The 18,038-nt window shown below is 40.7% G+C and overlaps 1 pseudogene across 1 annotated transcript in view; it reads left to right on the top strand.

Annotated features, from left to right (window-relative positions):
- LOC308649998 overlaps window positions 1–18,038 on the top strand; it is a 125,949-nt pseudogene that overhangs the window by 9,036 nt on the left and 98,875 nt on the right. The window contains exons 8-21 of the transcript in view: window positions 120–247; window positions 1,064–1,188; window positions 3,182–3,257; window positions 3,974–4,054; window positions 6,405–6,513; window positions 6,672–6,799; window positions 7,616–7,740; window positions 9,735–9,810; window positions 10,527–10,607; window positions 12,958–13,066; window positions 13,223–13,350; window positions 14,167–14,291; window positions 16,282–16,357; window positions 17,074–17,154. The product of the transcript in view is annotated as an uncharacterized misc_RNA (transcript). The remainder of the gene's footprint in view (window positions 1–119; window positions 248–1,063; window positions 1,189–3,181; window positions 3,258–3,973; window positions 4,055–6,404; window positions 6,514–6,671; window positions 6,800–7,615; window positions 7,741–9,734; window positions 9,811–10,526; window positions 10,608–12,957; window positions 13,067–13,222; window positions 13,351–14,166; window positions 14,292–16,281; window positions 16,358–17,073; window positions 17,155–18,038) is intronic.

Here is an 18,038-nt window from a genome sequence, read left to right on the forward strand (position 1 = left end):
ATTACTGATTAAACCATTTTTTTTTCTCATTAAGATGATAAAGGAAAATTCCACACAAGCATTGTGACTTTTTGACTGTTGTCTAATTCCAGTGTGATTAAATTTTCAATTTTTTTCAGATGGTTTCCGTAAAGTAGTACATATTGACTCTGGAATAGTAAAGCAGGAAAGAGATGGTCCTGTTGAATTTCAGCATCCTTACTTCAAACAAGGCCAGGATGACTTGTTGGAGAACATTAAAAGGAAGGTGAGTTGTTGTTAACATTATTTAGCTAAGATTTTGACATGTATGATTGACCAATGAGCAATTTTAGCTATTGTAATGCAGAATGTACAGAAAATACACAGGTGTTCTTTGTTAGAATGAATCAGACCAATAAAACTTTAATTAAATATTCTATCCTCCACCTTTCCCTGTGTTCATCTGTAGTGAGAGCTCATTCTTTATTTCCTTGATGAAAGGAAAATGCTTACAACATTCTGATTGAGGATGAAGAGTCATTATTATATTAGGAAGGTTCATTCCTGTGTTGACTGAAAAAAAGTCCTCACTGTAGGACTTTTTTTGTTGTTTACTGATATATATCCATTGTACAGAATAAGTACTTTGTACATGGTAGGCATTAATTATTACATTTTTGAATGAATATCTTTTGCTGAAATAAGATATTTTTACTAAATCCATAAAAGGGCTGTAAACCATGAAAGAAAATGACCTGCCATGTAGCCATTACTGTATAAATTTAATTAAAAGTGGAATGTGGTAATAAAAAGGCTTGAGAAAATTACAGGGAATTTGGCAGAAGGAAAAGAAAAAAAACCCTAAGATGTTACTGCTCATGGAAACTTAAAGAAATTTTGTTTTGTTTTGTTTTCTGATTATTTCTTGCTTTCTCTCTGGATGAGCTGTGAAGTGTATTCTTTTCCTAGAATTCCACCCTGGGCTTTTAGAACAAAATCTCCCTTTGAGTAGATCACAAAAAATTCTTATAATAGGGAAGCTTTGAATTATAATCATGGGTGTGCCGTGTATTTTTGATTTTCTAAATTTGCTTTTTGAAAGGTTTCATCTTCAAAACCAGAAGAAAATAAAATTCGCCAGGAAGATTTAACAAAAATTATAAGTAGTGCTCAGAAGGTTCAAATAAAACAGGAAACAATTGAGTCCAGACTTTCAGAATTAAAAAGGTAAACCATTCTTCCAAATATAGTACTAATGTGTTGGGTGTTGGAGTTGTCTGGTGCATTGGTTCTTACTACTTTTGATTTGTAGTCATAGACTTAACTTTAATAACACGTTTTAATTGTGATGGTCAGGATCACGTATGAACCTAAGAACATCAAAACAATTTGATAAACAAATATTACTGAAGAAACAATAAATCTTTAGTGTAGGAAATGCATTTCTACTTAGGTGTTCACAAACAAAAGAGGGCACACACAAAAAATCTTATGTACTACTCATCCTCCCCCCCCCTCCTTTAAAATTCTTCCTTGAGTTCTATTAGGAAAAAGTAGGACACAAAAAGTAGGGAATAAAAGAACCCAAGAGATTTGCCCTACTTGATATTTGTCCTGCATAGGTGTGGGAGAATGTTATTTAAACCTTTTCTTCAAAAAGATGCTTTGTTTTGTTTTATGACATTACTTGATAGGTTTTCCTAACTTACAAAAGTAATAAGTTTATATATATATATATATATATATATATATATATATATAGAGAGAGAGAGAGAGAGAGAGAGAGAGAGAGAGAGAGAGAGAGGTATTTTACTACTCTTAGTAAGCAGGTGAGATTTTTCCCTTTAATAGTTTCCAAGGGCTTGAGAGTAGTTCCTTGAAGTATTCTTCACCCATTTCAGTTATATTCCTAACTATATTTTAATAGTAACCTTGGGCTTTGGTTCTTTTTTTGAATAAATATAAATTTCTCCATTTTGCATATTTTATTTAATCACTGAGGATGTGTCTGTTCGCTATACTTTGACCTAATTCTTTGAATCTTAGTATAGCTCTTAAGGAAATAGATCCCCAGATCATCCTTTAAGTGTTAGAGGCAATGATCTCCTCCTTTAGTAGGCAGATAATAGCATCTTTAAAGGTGCGTCTGAAAAAATATAGCAGTTATTCAGTAAGTAAGTATTAAAGAAAATCTCCTTTTCATATACCTCTGTATTTAAATCCACATTTCTTTTTGTAATAATTCAGACTGAGAAAAATAGCTTTTGTGGAGATTAACAAAAGTTGAAAATTATTTAATTGGTAGATTATCTTTTATATCTTCTCACCATTTTCACAGTGCAATTTCAATTAAGAAACGGCAAAGGAAAAGAATCTTAGTATTGGGCAAGTTATTGGTTTGACATTGTTGAATATTCCATCTTTTTTTTTTTTAATTTTTATTTATTGATTATTTAAAGCATTACATAGCTCATGATATATCATCTTTCATACATTTGACTCAAATTGTGTTTTGAACTCCCATTTTCACCCCAAATACAGACATCTTTTAAAAAAATAAAACAGTGGTTTGTATATGCTTGTTTGAGACAGTTATCAAGGTAGTTTGAGAGTCTCACTTTAGTTTGGCTTTAACAGTTATAGAATTATCTTTGTGACACTGGGCAGGTTCCCACAAATTCTCTGTACCTCAGTGTCCTAATCTTTCAAGACAATTATTCCTTACTTGGCTGATTTTAGAGAAATTTAAATGCTTAATTGAAATGTTTAGCATAGTGCCTGAAGCACATCAAGTGTTCAGTAAATGTCACTTTTGTTTCCTAAGGTGATTCACAAATTCTAACCTCACTTAAGTGATGAACATTAAAAAAAGTAATGAACCACATTATCAAAAGGAGTAAATTGCTTGCTACCATATGGATATAGAAGTGTGTTTTAAGTGGGTTTTTTTTTTTTTTTTTTTTTTTTTTGTATATTTTGCCATGAATAGCAGATAATACATTTAAGAGGGAACGATTCTGGAGTTGTGTTGAGATAGTTGTCATTCCTGTATTATTGAACCAGCTTTCTGGTCTCATAAAAATACATATCATAGTGAAAACAAACATAGTTAAGTTCTCTAGGTTTGTGTTTTTTAATTCTCTAGTATTCTTAATTAAGATACTGGGGTTTGGTTTTCTGACTAAATCTTTTTTATTTATTTATTTTTTAATTATAATAGTGAGAATGAGTCCCTTTGGAAGGAGGTGTCTGAATTAAGAGCAAAGCATGCACAGCAGCAACAAGTTATTCGAAAGGTAAGAAGCTCTTTTCCTTGTGACTATCATTTGCATTTGTTTAATGAGTTATGTGTGTAACACAAAGAAAACTGTTGAGTAGTTAGTAATTGATCTTAGTTTTTTATGTATTAAATACACAAAAGTAAAATTTTGAAGACAAACAAATTAAGCCAAGTGTTATATATCCTTTTTAACAACAGCAGAAACATTTCTCATAGCTAATGATGATTTTTCTATACTCTCATATAATATCTCAGTAGCTTTTACCTGGCATAACAATTTTGAGATACTTTATTCTTGGGAGCTTAATTAATACACTAGCCAATTTCTTAGCACTTTTTATTATTATTACTATAAAACAGTCTTACTGTGTTTTGTGGGAGATTTCCCCTTACTTTTTAATATAATAGGCATAGTTAATTTTTAAATAATTTGACCCAATTAGGAATTCAAAAGGATTTTTCAGTGGATGCCATTAAATCATAAAATCTGCGCCCATGGGCGGAGCACAGAGATTTGTCTGTCACCTGTGGTCACTGGGCCTCCTAGCCTAGCTGAGCGCCCTGCAGGGCTGGGTGGGGGGCGGGGCCCAAGAGCTGCTGCGCCCATGCGGTGGGCGTTCTCGGGGAGCAGCTGCTGCCGCCGCCACCTAAGGCTTGGCCAGCACCACCACCACTGCCGCTGGGTTGGGGTGTAAAATTCGGAATTCCTGTGTCTGGTTAACGCTGAAGCAGAGTTGGAACGTGCTGGCTTTCCTCAGCAAGCTGTGGACGTTTGTGGAGGAAACCCACACCGAGTTCATCACCTAGAGCCAGGTATGGTCGGGGCACCGCAGCCTCCGAACCGCCTCCTCCTGCTTCCTCCCGCGGGGTTGTCCCTAGGCGGCCTGAGGCTCCTCGCTCCCTGCCAGGCGCGCGGCGGCTGTGCGGCACCGTGCGCGGCCTTTGCGTGCAGCCTCTAGAGGACCCTCCGAACCGCCTCCTCCCGCTCCCTCCCGCTCCCTCCCACGGGGTTGTCCCTCGCGGCCTGAGGCTCCACGCTCCCTGCCAGGCCAGCTCTGGCTGTGCGGCACCGCGCGAAGCCTTTGCGTGCAGCCTCTAGAGGACCCTCCGAACCGCCTCCTCCCGCTCCCTCTCGCGGGGTTGTCCCTCGCGGCCTGAGGCTCCACGCTCCCTGCCAGGCGCACTGCTGCTGTGCGGCCTTTGCGCGCAGCCTGTAGAGGACCCTCCGAACCGCCTCCTCCTGCTCCCTCCCATGGGGTTGTCCCTCGGAGGCCTGAGGCTCGCTGCTCCCTGCCAGGCGCGCGGCGGCTGTGCGGCACCGCGCGGCCTTTGCGCGCAGCCTCTAGAGGACCCACCCAACCGCCTCCTCCCGCTCCCTCCCGCGGGGTTGTCCCTCGCGGCCTGAGGCTCCACGCTCCCTGCCAGGCGCGTGGCGGCTGTGCGGCACCGCGCGCGGCCTTTGCGGGCAGCCTCTAGAGGACCCTCCCAACCGCCTCCTCCCGCTCCCTCCCGCGGGGTTGTCCCTCGCGGCCTGAGGCTCCACGCTCCCAGCCAGGCGCGGGGCGGCTGTGCGGCACCGCGCGGCCTTTGCGCGCAGCCTCTAGAGGACCCACCCAACCGCCTCCTCCCGCTCCCTCCCGCGGGGTTGTCCCTCGCGGCCTGAGGCTCCACGCTCCCTGCCAGGCGCGCGGCGGCTGTGCGGCACCGCGCGGCCTTTGCGGGCAGCCTCTAGAGGACCCCTGGTATTGGTCACGAGGGGAGCTGGGGTCCAGCCGCACCGCTCGCCGCGGGCCGCGGTGGGGGAGGGGCGGCCCGTAACGGTCCGGCCGGGTCGCGTTCCGAACCGACCCGCGCAGCCTAGGCCGAGGATGTACCTAGGGCGCGGGAGCCACGTTATTGCACACTCATCCTCCATCCGGCTGGGGTAGGGATCGGAACCCGGAGATCCAGGCCAGGCTCTTCAGCGCGGGGTTAGCTGGGGAAATCTGTACCCTAGCGACCTGACCACACGCACACACCCCTCGCTTTGCATCTGGGACCTTTTATGAGGAGAGCTGTCGGGGGAGTAGACAGATGTTCAAACACAGGCTATTGCTTATCAATCCCTAAAAAACAAATACCAAATGTCTTCTTTGATATAATGAGAGCAATCATGACTAACTTTTTAAGACTGAATATTTCATTGTATATACTACATTTTGTTTATCCATTCAACTGTTGGACATTTTGGTTGTTTCTACCTTTTGGCTATTATAAATAATGCTATTGTGAGCTTCAACGTTTATGCTTCTTTTTCTTCTTTTAAGTACATATCTATAACAGGAATTGCGGGATATTATAGTGATTGTTTTAATTTTTTGAGGAACTACTATACTCTTTCCATAGTAGCCACACTTTTATAATCCATTGGCAATTCACACGAGTTCAAATTTCTCCACATCTTCATCAATACTTATTTTTTGTTTTTTGCTCATGACCATCTTAATGGCTACGAAGTAGTAGGTATCTCATAGTGGTTTTGATTTTATTTCTAATGATTAAGTGATATTGAGTGCCTTTTCATGTGCTTATTGACTATATTTATAAATGTTCTTTGGAGAAAGGTCTACTACAGTCCTTTGTTTTGTTTTAGTTAGGTTGTTTGATTTTTGTTGTTGAATTGTAGGAGTTTTGTATGTATTGTGGATATTTATTAGATCCTCCTCCCTCAGCCTTCCTACCCTCTGGGATTACAGGCTTGGGCCCCCTCACCTGGCCACTGTTAACTTTCAGTTTTAATGTAGTAAACATATAGCTTCGAGTTTTGCAGTCGATTTGTAATCAGTGCATCTTAGTATAGTGTCTACTACAGATATTGATAAAATGTGTTTCCTTTTAATTTATCTTATTTATTGTATTGTTATACAAGATAGCAGAAATGGTCTATTTTTCTTATTTAATGGAAATGCTAATGATATAATGCAGTATTTGGTGTCAGGTAGATATCGAAAAATTTAATTGCAGTTTGGCACTTAATTGCAATTTGTTGTTGTTGTTGCCATTATCAGGAATAGAATTTTGATTTGAAGGTATCATGGAAGGACTGGTCAGGACAGGTTTGGGATTCATATATATGAGTGTGCCAGAGAACCTTAACTAATTGACCTTTTCTGGTTTTCCTTAGAATGGCCAAAGTTTTCTGGTCTTGGATGAACAAAGATTTGCAAAAGAAATTCTTCCAAAATACTTCAAGCACAATAACATGGCAAGCTTTGTAAGGCAACTAAATATGTGTAAGTATGGCCAGCAGTTTATTTGTTCTGCTAACCAATTACTGATTAAACCATTTTTTTCTCATTAAGATAGATGATAAAGGAAAATTCCACACAAGCATTGTGACTTTTTGACTATTGTCTAATTCCAGTGTGATTAAATTTTCAATTTTTTTCAGATGGTTTCCGTAAAGTAGTACATATTGACTCTGGAATAGTAAAGCAGGAAAGAGATGATCCTGTTGAATTTCAGCATCCTTTCTTCAAACAAGGCCAGGATGACTTGTTGGAGAACATTAAAAGGAAGGTGAGTTGTTGTTAACATTATTTAGCTAAGATTTTGACATGTATGATTGACCAATGAGCAATTTTAGCTATTGTAATGCAGAATGTACAGAAATTACTCAGGTGTTCTTTGTTAGAATGAATCAGACCAATAAAACTTTAATTAAATATTCTATCCTCCACCTTTCCCTGTGTTCATCTGTAGTGAGAGCTCATTCTTTATTTTCTTGATGAAAGGAAAATGCTTACAACATTCTGATTGAGGATGAAGAGTCATTATTATATTAGGAAGGTTCATTCCTGTGTTGACTGAAAAAAAGTCCTCACTGTAGGACTTTTTTTGTTGTTTACTGATATATATCCATTGTACAGAATAAGTACTTTGTACATGGTAGGCATTAATTATTACATTTTTGAATGAATATCTTTTGCTGAAATAAGATATTTTTACTAAATCCATAAAAGGGCTGTAAACCATGAAAGAAAATGACCTGCCATGTAGCCATTACTGTATAAATTTAATTAAAAGTGGAATGTGGTAATAAAAAGGCTTGAGAAAATTACAGGGAATTTGGCAGAAGGAAAAGAAAAAAAACCCTAAGATGTTACTGCTCATGGAAACTTAAAGAAATTTTGTTTTGTTTTGTTTTCTGATTATTTCTTGCTTTCTCTCTGGATGAGCTGTGAAGTGTATTCTTTTCCTAGAATTCCACCCTGGGCTTTTAGAACAAAATCTCCCTTTGAGTAGATCACAAAAAATTCTTATAATAGGGAAGCTTTGAATTATAATCATGGGTGTGCCGTGTATTTTTGATTTTCTAAATTTGCTTTTTGAAAGGTTTCATCTTCAAAACCAGAAGAAAATAAAATTCGCCAGGAAGATTTAACAAAAATTATAAGTAGTGCTCAGAAGGTTCAAATAAAACAGGAAACAATTGAGTCCAGACTTTCAGAATTAAAAAGGTAAACCATTCTTCCAAATATAGTACTAATGTGTTGGGTGTTGGAGTTGTCTGGTGCATTGGTTCTTACTACTTTTGATTTGTAGTCATAGACTTAACTTTAATAACACGTTTTAATTGTGATGGTCAGGATCACGTATGAACCTAAGAACATCAAAACAATTTGATAAACAAATATTACTGAAGAAACAATAAATCTTTAGTGTAGGAAATGCATTTCTACTTAGGTGTTCACAAACAAAAGAGGGCACACACAAAAAATCTTATGTACTACTCATCCTCCCCCCCCCTCCTTTAAAATTCTTCCTTGAGTTCTATTAGGAAAAAGTAGGACACAAAAAGTAGGGAATAAAAGAACCCAAGAGATTTGCCCTACTTGATATTTGTCCTGCATAGGTGTGGGAGAATGTTATTTAAACCTTTTCTTCAAAAAGATGCTTTGTTTTGTTTTATGACATTACTTGATAGGTTTTCCTAACTTACAAAAGTAATAAGTTTATATATATATATATATATATATATATATATATATATATAGAGAGAGAGAGAGAGAGAGAGAGAGAGAGAGAGAGAGAGAGGTATTTTACTACTCTTAGTAAGCAGGTGAGATTTTTCCCTTTAATAGTTTCCAAGGGCTTGAGAGTAGTTCCTTGAAGTATTCTTCACCCATTTCAGTTATATTCCTAACTATATTTTAATAGTAACCTTGGGCTTTGGTTCTTTTTTTGAATAAATATAAATTTCTCCATTTTGCATATTTTATTTAATCACTGAGGATGTGTCTGTTCGCTATACTTTGACCTAATTCTTTGAATCTTAGTATAGCTCTTAAGGAAATAGATCCCCAGATCATCCTTTAAGTGTTAGAGGCAATGATCTCCTCCTTTAGTAGGCAGATAATAGCATCTTTAAAGGTGCGTCTGAAAAAATATAGCAGTTATTCAGTAAGTAAGTATTAAAGAAAATCTCCTTTTCATATACCTCTGTATTTAAATCCACATTTCTTTTTGTAATAATTCAGACTGAGAAAAATAGCTTTTGTGGAGATTAACAAAAGTTGAAAATTATTTAATTGGTAGATTATCTTTTATATCTTCTCACCATTTTCACAGTGCAATTTCAATTAAGAAACGGCAAAGGAAAAGAATCTTAGTATTGGGCAAGTTATTGGTTTGACATTGTTGAATATTCCATCTTTTTTTTTTTTAATTTTTATTTATTGATTATTTAAAGCATTACATAGCTCATGATATATCATCTTTCATACATTTGACTCAAATTGTGTTTTGAACTCCCATTTTCACCCCAAATACAGACATCTTTTAAAAAAATAAAACAGTGGTTTGTATATGCTTGTTTGAGACAGTTATCAAGGTAGTTTGAGAGTCTCACTTTAGTTTGGCTTTAACAGTTATAGAATTATCTTTGTGACACTGGGCAGGTTCCCACAAATTCTCTGTACCTCAGTGTCCTAATCTTTCAAGACAATTATTCCTTACTTGGCTGATTTTAGAGAAATTTAAATGCTTAATTGAAATGTTTAGCATAGTGCCTGAAGCACATCAAGTGTTCAGTAAATGTCACTTTTGTTTCCTAAGGTGATTCACAAATTCTAACCTCACTTAAGTGATGAACATTAAAAAAAGTAATGAACCACATTATCAAAAGGAGTAAATTGCTTGCTACCATATGGATATAGAAGTGTGTTTTAAGTGGGTTTTTTTTTTTTTTTTTTTTTTTTTTTGTATATTTTGCCATGAATAGCAGATAATACATTTAAGAGGGAACGATTCTGGAGTTGTGTTGAGATAGTTGTCATTCCTGTATTATTGAACCAGCTTTCTGGTCTCATAAAAATACATATCATAGTGAAAACAAACATAGTTAAGTTCTCTAGGTTTGTGTTTTTTAATTCTCTAGTATTCTTAATTAAGATACTGGGGTTTGGTTTTCTGACTAAATCTTTTTTATTTATTTATTTTTTAATTATAATAGTGAGAATGAGTCCCTTTGGAAGGAGGTGTCTGAATTAAGAGCAAAGCATGCACAGCAGCAACAAGTTATTCGAAAGGTAAGAAGCTCTTTTCCTTGTGACTATCATTTGCATTTGTTTAATGAGTTATGTGTGTAACACAAAGAAAACTGTTGAGTAGTTAGTAATTGATCTTAGTTTTTTATGTATTAAATACACAAAAGTAAAATTTTGAAGACAAACAAATTAAGCCAAGTGTTATATATCCTTTTTAACAACAGCAGAAACATTTCTCATAGCTAATGATGATTTTTCTATACTCTCATATAATATCTCAGTAGCTTTTACCTGGCATAACAATTTTGAGATACTTTATTCTTGGGAGCTTAATTAATACACTAGCCAATTTCTTAGCACTTTTTATTATTATTACTATAAAACAGTCTTACTGTGTTTTGTGGGAGATTTCCCCTTACTTTTTAATATAATAGGCATAGTTAATTTTTAAATAATTTGACCCAATTAGGAATTCAAAAGGATTTTTCAGTGGATGCCATTAAATCATAAAATCTGCGCCCATGGGCGGAGCACAGAGATTTGTCTGTCACCTGTGGTCACTGGGCCTCCTAGCCTAGCTGAGCGCCCTGCAGGGCTGGGTGGGGGGCGGGGCCCAAGAGCTGCTGCGCCCATGCGGTGGGCGTTCTCGGGGAGCAGCTGCTGCCGCCGCCACCTAAGGCTTGGCCAGCACCACCACCACTGCCGCTGGGTTGGGGTGTAAAATTCGGAATTCCTGTGTCTGGTTAACGCTGAAGCAGAGTTGGAACGTGCTGGCTTTCCTCAGCAAGCTGTGGACGTTTGTGGAGGAAACCCACACCGAGTTCATCACCTAGAGCCAGGTATGGTCGGGGCACTGCAGCCTCCGAACCGCCTCCTCCTGCTTCCTCCCGCGGGGTTGTCCCTAGGCGGCCTGAGGCTCCTCGCTCCCTGCCAGGCGCGCGGCGGCTGTGCGGCACCGTGCGCGGCCTTTGCGTGCAGCCTCTAGAGGACCCTCCGAACCGCCTCCTCCCGCTCCCTCCCGCTCCCTCCCACGGGGTTGTCCCTCGCGGCCTGAGGCTCCACGCTCCCTGCCAGGCCAGCTCTGGCTGTGCGGCACCGCGCGAAGCCTTTGCGTGCAGCCTCTAGAGGACCCTCCGAACCGCCTCCTCCCGCTCCCTCTCGCGGGGTTGTCCCTCGCGGCCTGAGGCTCCACGCTCCCTGCCAGGCGCACTGCTGCTGTGCGGCCTTTGCGCGCAGCCTGTAGAGGACCCTCCGAACCGCCTCCTCCTGCTCCCTCCCATGGGGTTGTCCCTCGGAGGCCTGAGGCTCGCTGCTCCCTGCCAGGCGCGCGGCGGCTGTGCGGCACCGCGCGGCCTTTGCGCGCAGCCTCTAGAGGACCCACCCAACCGCCTCCTCCCGCTCCCTCCCGCGGGGTTGTCCCTCGCGGCCTGAGGCTCCACGCTCCCTGCCAGGCGCGTGGCGGCTGTGCGGCACCGCGCGCGGCCTTTGCGGGCAGCCTCTAGAGGACCCTCCCAACCGCCTCCTCCCGCTCCCTCCCGCGGGGTTGTCCCTCGCGGCCTGAGGCTCCACGCTCCCAGCCAGGCGCGGGGCGGCTGTGCGGCACCGCGCGGCCTTTGCGCGCAGCCTCTAGAGGACCCACCCAACCGCCTCCTCCCGCTCCCTCCCGCGGGGTTGTCCCTCGCGGCCTGAGGCTCCACGCTCCCTGCCAGGCGCGCGGCGGCTGTGCGGCACCGCGCGGCCTTTGCGGGCAGCCTCTAGAGGACCCCTGGTATTGGTCACGAGGGGAGCTGGGGTCCAGCCGCACCGCTCGCCGCGGGCCGCGGTGGGGGAGGGGCGGCCCGTAACGGTCCGGCCGGGTCGCGTTCCGAACCGACCCGCGCAGCCTAGGCCGAGGATGTACCTAGGGCGCGGGAGCCACGTTATTGCACACTCATCCTCCATCCGGCTGGGGTAGGGATCGGAACCCGGAGATCCAGGCCAGGCTCTTCAGCGCGGGGTTAGCTGGGGAAATCTGTACCCTAGCGACCTGACCACACGCACACACCCCTCGCTTTGCATCTGGGACCTTTTATGAGGAGAGCTGTCGGGGGAGTAGACAGATGTTCAAACACAGGCTATTGCTTATCAATCCCTAAAAAACAAATACCAAATGTCTTCTTTGATATAATGAGAGCAATCATGACTAACTTTTTAAGACTGAATATTTCATTGTATATACTACATTTTGTTTATCCATTCAACTGTTGGACATTTTGGTTGTTTCTACCTTTTGGCTATTATAAATAATGCTATTGTGAGCTTCAAAGTTTATGCTTCTTTTTCTTCTTTTAAGTACATATCTATAACAGGAATTGCGGGATATTATAGTGATTGTTTTAATTTTTTGAGGAACTACTATACTCTTTCCATAGTAGCCACACTTTTATAATCCATTGGCAATTCACACGAGTTCAAATTTCTCCACATCTTCATCAATACTTATTTTTTGTTTTTTGCTCATGACCATCTTAATGGCTACGAAGTAGTAGGTATCTCATAGTGGTTTTGATTTTATTTCTAATGATTAAGTGATATTGAGTGCCTTTTCATGTGCTTATTGACTATATTTATAAATGTTCTTTGGAGAAAGGTCTACTACAGTCCTTTGTTTTGTTTTAGTTAGGTTGTTTGATTTTTGTTGTTGAATTGTAGGAGTTTTGTATGTATTGTGGATATTTATTAGATCCTCCTCCCTCAGCCTTCCTACCCTCTGGGATTACAGGCTTGGGCCCCCTCACCTGGCCACTGTTAACTTTCAGTTTTAATGTAGTAAACATATAGCTTCGAGTTTTGCAGTCGATTTGTAATCAGTGCATCTTAGTATAGTGTCTACTACAGATATTGATAAAATGTGTTTCCTTTTAATTTATCTTATTTATTGTATTGTTATACAAGATAGCAGAAATGGTCTATTTTTCTTATTTAATGGAAATGCTAATGATATAATGCAGTATTTGGTGTCAGGTAGATATCGAAAAATTTAATTGCAGTTTGGCACTTAATTGCAATTTGTTGTTGTTGTTGCCATTATCAGGAATAGAATTTTGATTTGAAGGTATCATGGAAGGACTGGTCAGGACAGGTTTGGGATTCATATATATGAGTGTGCCAGAGAACCTTAACTAATTGACCTTTTCTGGTTTTCCTTAGAATGGCCAAAGTTTTCTGGTCTTGGATGAACAAAGATTTGCAAAAGAAATTCTTCCAAAATACTTCAAGCACAATAACATGGCAAGCTTTGTAAGGCAACTAAATATGTGTAAGTATGGCCAGCAGTTTATTTGTTCTGCTAACCAATTACTGATTAAACCATTTTTTTTTCTCATTAAGATGATAAAGGAAAATTCCACACAAGCATTGTGACTTTTTGACTGTTGTCTAATTCCAGTGTGATTAAATTTTCAATTTTTTTCAGATGGTTTCCGTAAAGTAGTACATATTGACTCTGGAATAGTAAAGCAGGAAAGAGATGGTCCTGTTGAATTTCAGCATCCTTACTTCAAACAAGGCCAGGATGACTTGTTGGAGAACATTAAAAGGAAGGTGAGTTGTTGTTAACATTATTTAGCTAAGATTTTGACATGTATGATTGACCAATGAGCAATTTTAGCTATTGTAATGCAGAATGTACAGAAAATACACAGGTGTTCTTTGTTAGAATGAATCAGACCAATAAAACTTTAATTAAATATTCTATCCTCCACCTTTCCCTGTGTTCATCTGTAGTGAGAGCTCATTCTTTATTTCCTTGATGAAAGGAAAATGCTTACAACATTCTGATTGAGGATGAAGAGTCATTATTATATTAGGAAGGTTCATTCCTGTGTTGACTGAAAAAAAGTCCTCACTGTAGGACTTTTTTTGTTGTTTACTGATATATATCCATTGTACAGAATAAGTACTTTGTACATGGTAGGCATTAATTATTACATTTTTGAATGAATATCTTTTGCTGAAATAAGATATTTTTACTAAATCCATAAAAGGGCTGTAAACCATGAAAGAAAATGACCTGCCATGTAGCCATTACTGTATAAATTTAATTAAAAGTGGAATGTGGTAATAAAAAGGCTTGAGAAAATTACAGGGAATTTGGCAGAAGGAAAAGAAAAAAAACCCTAAGATGTTACTGCTCATGGAAACTTAAAGAAATTTTGTTTTGTTTTGTTTTCTGATTATTTCTTGCTTTCTCTCTGGATGAGCTGTGAAGTGTATTCTTTTCCTAGAATTCCACCCTGGGCTTTTAGAACAAAATCTCCCTTTGAGTAGATCACAAAAAATTCTTATAATAGGGAAGCTTTGAATTATAATCATGGGTGTGCCGTGTATTTTTGATTTTCTAAATTTGCTTTTTGAAAGGTTTCATCTTCAAAACCAGAAGAAAATAAAATTCGCCAGGAAGATTTAACAAAAATTATAAGTAGTGCTCAGAAGGTTCAAATAAAACAGGAAACAATTGAGTCCAGACTTTCAGAATTAAAAAGGTAAACCATTCTTCCAAATATAGTACTAATGTGTTGGGTGTTGGAGTTGTCTGGTGCATTGGTTCTTACTACTTTTGATTTGTAGTCATAGACTTAACTTTAATAACACGTTTTAATTGTGATGGTCAGGATCACGTATGAACCTAAGAACATCAAAACAATTTGATAAACAAATATTACTGAAGAAACAATAAATCTTTAGTGTAGGAAATACATTTCTACTTAGGTGTTCACAAACAAAAGAGGGCACACACAAAAAATCTTATGTACTACTCATCCCCCCCCCCCCACCTCCTTTAAAATTCTTCCTTGAGTTCTATTAGGAAAAAGTAGGACACAAAAAGTAGGGAATAAAAGAACCCAAGAGATTTGCCCTACTTGATATTTGTTCTGCATAGGTGTGGGAGAATGTTATTTAAACCTTTTCTTCAAAAAGATGCTTTGTTTTGTTTTATGACATTACTTGATAGGTTTTCCTAACTTACAAAAGTAATAAGTTTATATATATATATATATATATATATATATATATATATAGAGAGAGAGAGAGAGAGAGAGAGAGAGAGAGAGAGAGAGAGAGGTATTTTACTACTCTTAGTAAGCAGGTGAGATTTTTCCCTTTAATAGTTTCCAAGGGCTTGAGAGTAGTTCCTTGAAGTATTCTTCACCCATTTCAGTTATATTCCTAACTATATTTTAATAGTAACCTTGGGCTTTGGTTCTTTTTTTGAATAAATATAAATTTCTCCATTTTGCATATTTTATTTAATCACTGAGGATGTGTCTGTTCGCTATACTTTGACCTAATTCTTTGAATCTTAGTATAGCTCTTAAGGAAATAGATCCCCAGATCATCCTTTAAGTGTTAGAGGCAATGATCTCCTCCTTTAGTAGGCAGATAATAGCATCTTTAAAGGTGCGTCTGAAAAAATATAGCAGTTATTCAGTAAGTAAGTATTAAAGAAAATCTCCTTTTCATATACCTCTGTATTTAAATCCACATTTCTTTTTGTAATAATTCAGACTGAGAAAAATAGCTTTTGTGGAGATTAACAAAAGTTGAAAATTATTTAATTGGTAGATTATCTTTTATATCTTCTCACCATTTTCACAGTGCAATTTCAATTAAGAAACGGCAAAGGAAAAGAATCTTAGTATTGGGCAAGTTATTGGTTTGACATTGTTGAATATTCCATCTTTTTTTTTTAATTTTTATTTATTGATTATTTAAAGCATTACATAGCTCATGATATATCATCTTTCATACATTTGACTCAAATTGTGTTTTGAACTCCCATTTTCACCCCAAATACAGACATCTTTTAAAAAAATAAAACAGTGGTTTGTATATGCTTGTTTGAGACAGTTATCAAGGTAGTTTGAGAGTCTCACTTTAGTTTGGCTTTAACAGTTATAGAATTATCTTTGTGACACTGGGCAGGTTCCCACAAATTCTCTGTACCTCAGTGTCCTAATCTTTCAAGACAATTATTCCTTACTTGGCTGATTTTAGAGAAATTTAAATGCTTAATTGAAATGTTTAGCATAGTGCCTGAAGCACATCAAGTGTTCAGTAAATGTCACTTTTGTTTCCTAAGGTGATTCACAAATTCTAACCTCACTTAAGTGATGAACATTAAAAAAAGTAATGAACCACATTATCAAAAGGAGTAAATTGCTTGCTACCATATGGATATAGAAGTGTGTTTTAAGTGGGTTTTTTTTTTTTTTTTTTTTTTGTATATTTTGCCATGAATAGCAGATAATACATTTAAGAGGGAACGATTCTGGAGTTGTGTTGAGATAGTTGTCATTCCTGTATTATTGAACCAGCTTTCTGGTCTCATAAAAATACATATCATAGTGAAAACAAACATAGTTAAGTTCTCTAGGTTTGTGTTTTTTAATTCTCTAGTATTCTTAATTAAGATACTGGGGTTTGGTTTTCTGACTAAATCTTTTTTATTTATTTATTTTTTAATTATAATAGTGAGAATGAGTCCCTTTGGAAGGAGGTGTCTGAATTAAGAGCAAAGCATGCACAGCAGCAACAAGTTATTCGAAAGGTAAGAAGCTCTTTTCCTTGTGACTATCATTTGCATTTGTTTAATGAGTTATGTGTGTAACACAAAGAAAACTGTTGAGTAGTTAGTAATTGATCTTAGTTTTTTATGTATTAAATACACAAAAGTAAAATTTTGAAGACAAACAAATTAAGCCAAGTGTTATATATCCTTTTTAACAACAGCAGAAACATTTCTCATAGCTAATGATGATTTTTCTATACTCTCATATAATATCTCAGTAGCTTTTACCTGGCATAACAATTTTGAGATACTTTATTCTTGGGAGCTTAATTAATACACTAGCCAATTTCTTAGCACTTTTTATTATTATTACTATAAAACAGTCTTACTGTGTTTTGTGGGAGATTTCCCCTTACTTTTTAATATAATAGGCATAGTTAATTTTTAAATAATTTGACCCAATTAGGAATTCAAAAGGATTTTTCAGTGGATGCCATTAAATCATAAAATCTGCGCCCATGGGCGGAGCACAGAGATTTGTCTGTCACCTGTGGTCACTGGGCCTCCTAGCCTAGCTGAGCGCCCTGCAGGGCTGGGTGGGGGGCGGGGCCCAAGAGCTGCTGCGCCCATGCGGTGGGCGTTCTCGGGGAGCAGCTGCTGCCGCCGCCACCTAAGGCTTGGCCAGCACCACCACCACTGCCGCTGGGTTGGGGTGTAAAATTCGGAATTCCTGTGTCTGGTTAACGCTGAAGCAGAGTTGGAACGTGCTGGCTTTCCTCAGCAAGCTGTGGACGTTTGTGGAGGAAACCCACACCGAGTTCATCACCTAGAGCCAGGTATGGTCGGGGCACTGCAGCCTCCGAACCGCCTCCTCCTGCTTCCTCCCGCGGGGTTGTCCCTAGGCGGCCTGAGGCTCCTCGCTCCCTGCCAGGCGCGCGGCGGCTGTGCGGCACCGTGCGCGGCCTTTGCGTGCAGCCTCTAGAGGACCCTCCGAACCGCCTCCTCCCGCTCCCTCCCGCTCCCTCCCACGGGGTTGTCCCTCGCGGCCTGAGGCTCCACGCTCCCTGCCAGGCCAGCTCTGGCTGTGCGGCACCGCGCGAAGCCTTTGCGTGCAGCCTCTAGAGGACCCTCCGAACCGCCTCCTCCCGCTCCCTCTCGCGGGGTTGTCCCTCGCGGCCTGAGGCTCCACGCTCCCTGCCAGGCGCACTGCTGCTGTGCGGCCTTTGCGCGCAGCCTGTAGAGGACCCTCCGAACCGCCTCCTCCTGCTCCCTCCCATGGGGTTGTCCCTCGGAGGCCTGAGGCTCGCTGCTCCCTGCCAGGCGCGCGGCGGCTGTGCGGCACCGCGCGGCCTTTGCGCGCAGCCTCTAGAGGACCCACCCAACCGCCTCCTCCCGCTCCCTCCCGCGGGGTTGTCCCTCGCGGCCTGAGGCTCCACGCTCCCTGCCAGGCGCGGGGCGGCTGTGCGGCACCGCGCGGCCTTTGCGCGCAGCCTCTAGAGGACCCACCCAACCGCCTCCTCCCGCTCCCTCCCGCGGGGTTGTCCCTCGCGGCCTGAGGCTCCACGCTCCCTGCCAGGCGCGCGGCGGCTGTGCGGCACCGCGCGGCCTTTGCGGGCAGCCTCTAGAGGACCCCTGGTATTGGTCACGAGGGGAGCTGGGGTCCAGCCGCACCGCTCGCCGCGGGCCGCGGTGGGGGAGGGGCGGCCCGTAACGGTCCGGC

Source organism: Spermophilus citellus (genome assembly GCF_964194105.1).
Source record: "Spermophilus citellus genome assembly, chromosome: 5".
Classification (NCBI taxonomy): Eukaryota; Metazoa; Chordata; class Mammalia; order Rodentia; family Sciuridae; genus Spermophilus; species Spermophilus citellus.